This window comes from Camellia sinensis, chromosome 4 (assembly GCF_055761805.1).
Source record: "Camellia sinensis isolate YWXY chromosome 4, ASM5576180v1, whole genome shotgun sequence".
NCBI classification, from domain to species: domain Eukaryota; kingdom Viridiplantae; phylum Streptophyta; class Magnoliopsida; order Ericales; family Theaceae; genus Camellia; species Camellia sinensis.
Window position 1 is genome coordinate 223,467,678 of NC_138964.1, and position 6,000 is coordinate 223,473,677.

Sequence of the window (6,000 nt, forward strand, 5' to 3'; positions counted from 1 at the left end):
GTTACCGACTTTTGTGGGTGTTCTCGACCGGGCATTGATGGCCGAGTCGAACATTGCAGCAGTGAAACAATCTGAAACACCAACGACTGAATGGCATGGAAAAAGGCAGGGTTTCAAATTCAAGAAAGGCAAGCACAACCCAGCCAACAAGAAACAGAATACGGGGACAACAACTAGCCCCAGTCAAGGGAGTGGATTCATACCACCCTGTCCTGAGTGTGGCAAGAAGCACAAGGGAGTCTGTTACAGAATATCTGGAGCTTGTTACAGGTGTGGCAAGATGGGCCACATGGTTAAAGACTGCCCCTCTGCTCCACAAGCCAGTGGTAAAGCTGCACCAAGCGCAGCAGCATCAAATGCTCCATCAAAGCCTAACCCTAAAGCTACCGGGAAAGAGCCTATGAGGCAAGGCCGAGTGTTCGCACTAGTACCGGGAGATGTGCAGAATACCGAGACCGTTGTGTCAGGTATTCTCTCTATCTGTACTCAAAATGCATATGTACTGATTGATTCGGGGTCTACGCATTCTTATGTATCATATGCTTTTTCACGGAAATTGGATAGACCCTTAGAACCTATGAACTATCTGCTAGCCGTATCATCACCCGTAGGGGGATCCATGACATGTGCTTATGTGTACCCCGCATGTGAAATTATTGTTGGGGATATGCATCTGTTTATTGATTTACTGCCATTGAACATTGATCATTTTGACGTAATATTGGGGATGGATTGGTTACAAAAATATCATGCCACTATTGACTGTGTGACCAAGCAAGTTGTTTTCCGTCCACCTGGTTTGCCTGAATTTGTGTTTAATGGGAGTGGAGTAGTACCTCCTCCGTATTTGATTTCGTCAGTAAAAGCTGTTAAATTAATTAGAAAGGGGTGTAAAGGATATCTGTGTTCTGTACTGACTGTGTCTACTGATGATAGTGTTAAAACTGATGTGAATTGTATTCCTATAGTCAGGGAATTTCCAGATGTTTTCCCAGATAATCTTCCAGGAGATTTGACTGACAGGGAGATTGAATTTACCGTTGATGTGATTCCCGGAACACAACCAGTTTCTAAAGCTCCCTACCGAATGGCTCCAACTGAACTGAAAGAACTGAAAGTGCAACTGCAAGAACTGTTAGACAAAAAGTTTATCAGACCTAGCACTTCGCCATGGGGTGCTCCTGTTTTGTTTGTCAAGAAGAAAGATGGCTCACTGAGACTGTGCATCGACTACCGTGAACTGAATAAGGTAACTGTAAAGAACAAATACCCATTGCCACGCATTGATGATTTATTTGATCAGTTACAGGGTGCACAAGTGTTTTCTAAGATTGATCTCAGATCGGGGTATCATCAACTGAAGGTTAAACCAGAAGACATTGATAAAACTGCTTTTAGAACAAGGTATGGACATTATGAATTTCTAGTTATGCCTTTTGGAGTCACGAACGCACCAGCTGCTTTTATGGACCTCATGAACAGAATTTTTAAACCGTACCTTGATGACTTTATTGTTGTATTTATCGATGACATATTGATTTACTCCAAAAGCATAGAACAGCATGAACATCATCTGAGACTTGCCCTACAAACCTTAAGAGAACAGAAACTGTATGCTAAGCTGTCTAAATGTGAATTTTGGCTTGACCATGTTATGTTTTTGGGGCATGTTGTTAGCAAAGATGGGATTTCTGTTGATCCGCAGAAAATTGAAGCTGTAGTGAACTGGCCTAGACCAACAAATGTGACTGAAGTCCGAAGCTTTTTGGGACTGGCTGGATATTACAGAAGATTTGTCAAAGATTTCTCCAAAATTGCTCTACCGTTGACTCAGTTAACTCAGAAGGGGACATCATTTGACTGGACTGACCAAAGGGAATCTGCCTTCCAGGAGTTGAAAACTCGATTAGTGACTGCACCAGTTCTTACCCTACCTTCAGGTACGGATGGTTATACTGTATTTAGTGATGCTTCTCATAAGGGTCTGGGGTGTGTTTTAATGCAGAATGGGAGAGTTATTGCTTATGCTTCCCGACAACTGAGACCACATGAAAAGAACTACCCGACCCATGATCTGGAACTTGCTGCAGTAGTATTTGCCCTGAAAATCTGGCGTCACTATCTCTACGGGGTGACATGTGAAGTATACACCGACCACAAGAGTTTAAAGTATTTCTTCACACAGAAGGAACTGAATATGAGACAGCGGAGATGGCTAGAACTGATTAAAGACTATGACCTACAGATATTGTACCACCCGGGAAAAGCCAATACCGTTGCCGATGCATTGAGCCGGAAATCGATTGGAAACTTAGCCTGTTTGCTTACAGGACAGAAAGAGTTGCTTTGTGACCTTGAAAAATCTGAAGTTGAAATTGTTTTGAGAGAACAAGGTGGAACCTTAGCTGCTATTTCTGCTCAACCGGCACTGATCGAGGAGATTAAAGAGAAACAGCAACTGGATGACTTCTTGAAGAAGATCATCGAAGAAAGAGAATCTAAACCGAGACCGGGATTCAAATTTGAGAATAATGTACTGAAATTTCAAGAAAGACTGTGTGTACCGAATGATACTGAACTGAAAAGAAGAGTTCTGCAAGAAGGCCACAATTCGAAATTGTCTATCCATCCGGGGAATACGAAAATGTATCAAGATCTGAAACAGAATTTCTGGTGGCCGGGAATGAAGAAAGAAATTGCTGATTTTGTATCCAAATGTCTTCATTGCCAACAGGTCAAAGCTGAACATCAACGACCTGTCGGATTACTGCAACCCTTACCCATACCGGAATGGAAATGGGAGCACATCACGATGGATTTTATCGTTGGGTTACCTCGCTCCAGAAAAGGTATGGATTCAATTTGGGTTATTGTTGATAGACTAACCAAATCTGCTCACTTCTTACCTGTCAAGACGATTTATAATGCGGACAAGTTGGCTGTTATCTATATTGATGAAATCGTTAGACTGCATGGAGTGCCTGTGTCTATTGTTTCTGACAGGGATTCGAAGTTTACATCGAGGTTTTGGCAAAGCCTACAGACTGCATTGGGCACTGAATTGAGGCTGAGTAGTGCCTATCATCCTCAGACAGATGGCCAATCTGAAAGGACCATCCAAACTCTAGAGGATCTACTGAGAATGTGCGTCCTTGATTTTCAAGGAAACTGGGAAAGCCATTTGCCCTTAGCTGAATTTGCGTATAACAACAGCTACCATTCGAGTATTGGCATAGCGCCTTTCGAGGCATTGTATGGCAGAAAATGTAGATCTCCGATTTGCTGGGCAGAAGTTGGAGATGGGCCGTTGCTTGGGCCCGAGATCGTGTATGAAACAACTGAAAAAGTGAAACTGATACAGCAAAGACTGAAAACTGCACAGAGTAGACAGAAAAGTTATGCAGATGTCAGAAGACGGGACAGAGAGTATGAAGTGGGTGATCACGTGTTTGTGAAAGTGACACCAATGAAAGGCCAGACTCGTTTTGGAGTCAAAGGCAAGTTAGCGCCGAGGTATGTCGGACCGTATGAGATTATCGAGAAAATCAATCCGGTGGCGTATCAAGTTGCGCTCCCTCCTGAAATGGAGCATATGCATAACGTCTTCCACATTTCTATGTTGAGAGACTATCTCCGGGATCCCTTCCATGTAATAGAGCCTACCCACGTAGTGTTGAGTGATGACTACACTTACGAGGAACGGCCTATACAGATTGTAAACCGACGGATCAAGAAACTGAGGAACAAAGAGATCCCGTTAGTGAAAGTTGACTGGCAGAACCATGGTGGCGTGTATGCCACTTGGGAAAGGGAAGATGACATGGCTAAAAGATATCCTGAACTGTTTCCACTGAATCCTGTTTTCTTCCAGAATGAAGGTAACTCGAGTTTAGAGGACTAAACTCTTTATAAGGAGGGGAGACTGTAACAACCCTCATACTGTTTACTGATTAAGGACTGATTGATTACCGATAATCACCGATTACTGTTAAACGAAACGGATAATGACTGATAACTGACTGATAATTGAACTGAGTAAAGTACTGAACTAACTGATTGAAATTGGAATCTGAATTAACTGAGTATATGATGGTTAATTGCATTCTATCTGTTTGATTGTCTGATTATCTGTTCATGTTTATATGTTTAAACTGCTAATTGAAGGCCTTATCGGCGGCCGAATTAGAAACCGATTGATGTTCCGTGACCCTCATAATTAATGTGATTTTATGGTATATTTATCTGAAAATTGATTAGGTATGATTAAATTAGATTAAATAAGCTAATTAAAGAGTTCGGTTTATTTACCATATTGCCACCCTTAGTGGCACACTACCTAGTGATGCTAGAGCCTTGCACATTGAATCAAAACATTTCATCAGCCATTTCCCCTCCTTATTGCCGACCATAGAGAGAGTTAGGGAGGGAGAGAAGTGTTCTTGTTGATTTAGCTTGTGAATCTTGAAGAATTGAAAGTGTTTGCATGTTTGAGCTCCCTCACCTCTAATTCTACACCCAAGGTAGGACATCCATCTTCTTGTTGCTGTTCTTGAGTTCATTCTTGCACAATTCATGCCTCATTTGTAGAGCTAAGCCATGATTTGGTCCATTAATGATGGATTGAAGATCATTTCTTGCATGCATGTTGGTATTGTTGCAATTTGAGGTTGATTACATAGACATTAGTGCATGCATGCTCATATTGTTGTTATAGACCATGTTTCCATCTGATTTGAAAAGAAATGAGCTCATTTGAACAATCTTTGAAGCTTTGATTTGGTTTAAATCCTTGCATGTTTGCATGTTCTTCATATTCTTGAAAATGGGTTTGAATATGGTTTTAATTGACTCACCTTTGGGGCTTGAATTCATGAATTGAGCTTTGAATCTTGTTATACATTGAATTTAGTGGTGTTTTCCAGAATTTGAGCCCAAGAGGTCGAGTTTGGAGTGGTTGAATGCTTGGTTTGAGCTTGGGAAGCAAATCTGGAAATTCCAGATTTGGCTTCCTCGCTCGAGCGAAGGATTCCCCGCTCGAGCGAGCACCTTTGTCCAGGGCTCCGCTCGAGCGACCATCGAGCGACGATCGCGCGTAAAATTTCAGCATCCAGTACTTTTACTGTTTTGCAGACCGCTCGAGCGAAGGATTCCTCGCTCGAGCGAAGCCTTTGATTTTGGACTTACGCTCGAGCGTATAAGGTCTCGCTCGAGCGAGGCTCCTATTTTCAGCAAACTTTGCAAAATGTTTTCTAAGTGTATTTTTGCATCCTCATTCCATCCTAGGCATTCTTAGGCCTAGTTTAAGGCATCTTGATGAGGATATCATTGTAGAACACACCAAGGCAAATTAGGAATTAAGTTATGAGATTTCCCAACTGTGTAGCTTAGTGTGTGTTCAATCTGTTAACTGTGTAGGGTTGGCGACTAGGGAGGCACGCTCTAGCATACTGTAGCCCAGAACTCTGTGAGTAACAATTGTGTAAAGATATGTTCAACTGGTTATCTTCTGAATACTGAACTGAACTGTTTACTGAACTGGTATTATTTACTGAATGAATGTATGTCCTTTATTTCTGAACTGTACTGTGGCATCCTTAGTATCTACGGTTTACTGTTACTGTTACTGTCACAGAGATCTCTGTCGGTTCCCTCGTGGAACCACTACTGTTTACTGACTGATGGCCATCATTACTGTTCGGTCTTTTAAGACCTACTGTTACTGTTATGCTAATGGATGTACCACATATGACTGTTTACTGTACTGAGCAACTGAATTACTGATTGAAATGAACTGTTTTCATTACTGTAAGGACATTCATTCTAAACCCCTTTACGCTTTATGTTATTCACTGGGCTTTAGCTCACTGCTCATATATATATGTAGGTGTACAGGCACCAGACCGCAGCTAGAGGCGTCAGGGTTACTCCAGTTTTGTCAAGCCAGCCTTTGTGCCTCACTGTGAGGTTCCGAGTTGCCATGCTATGGCTTGGGGGTGTTTT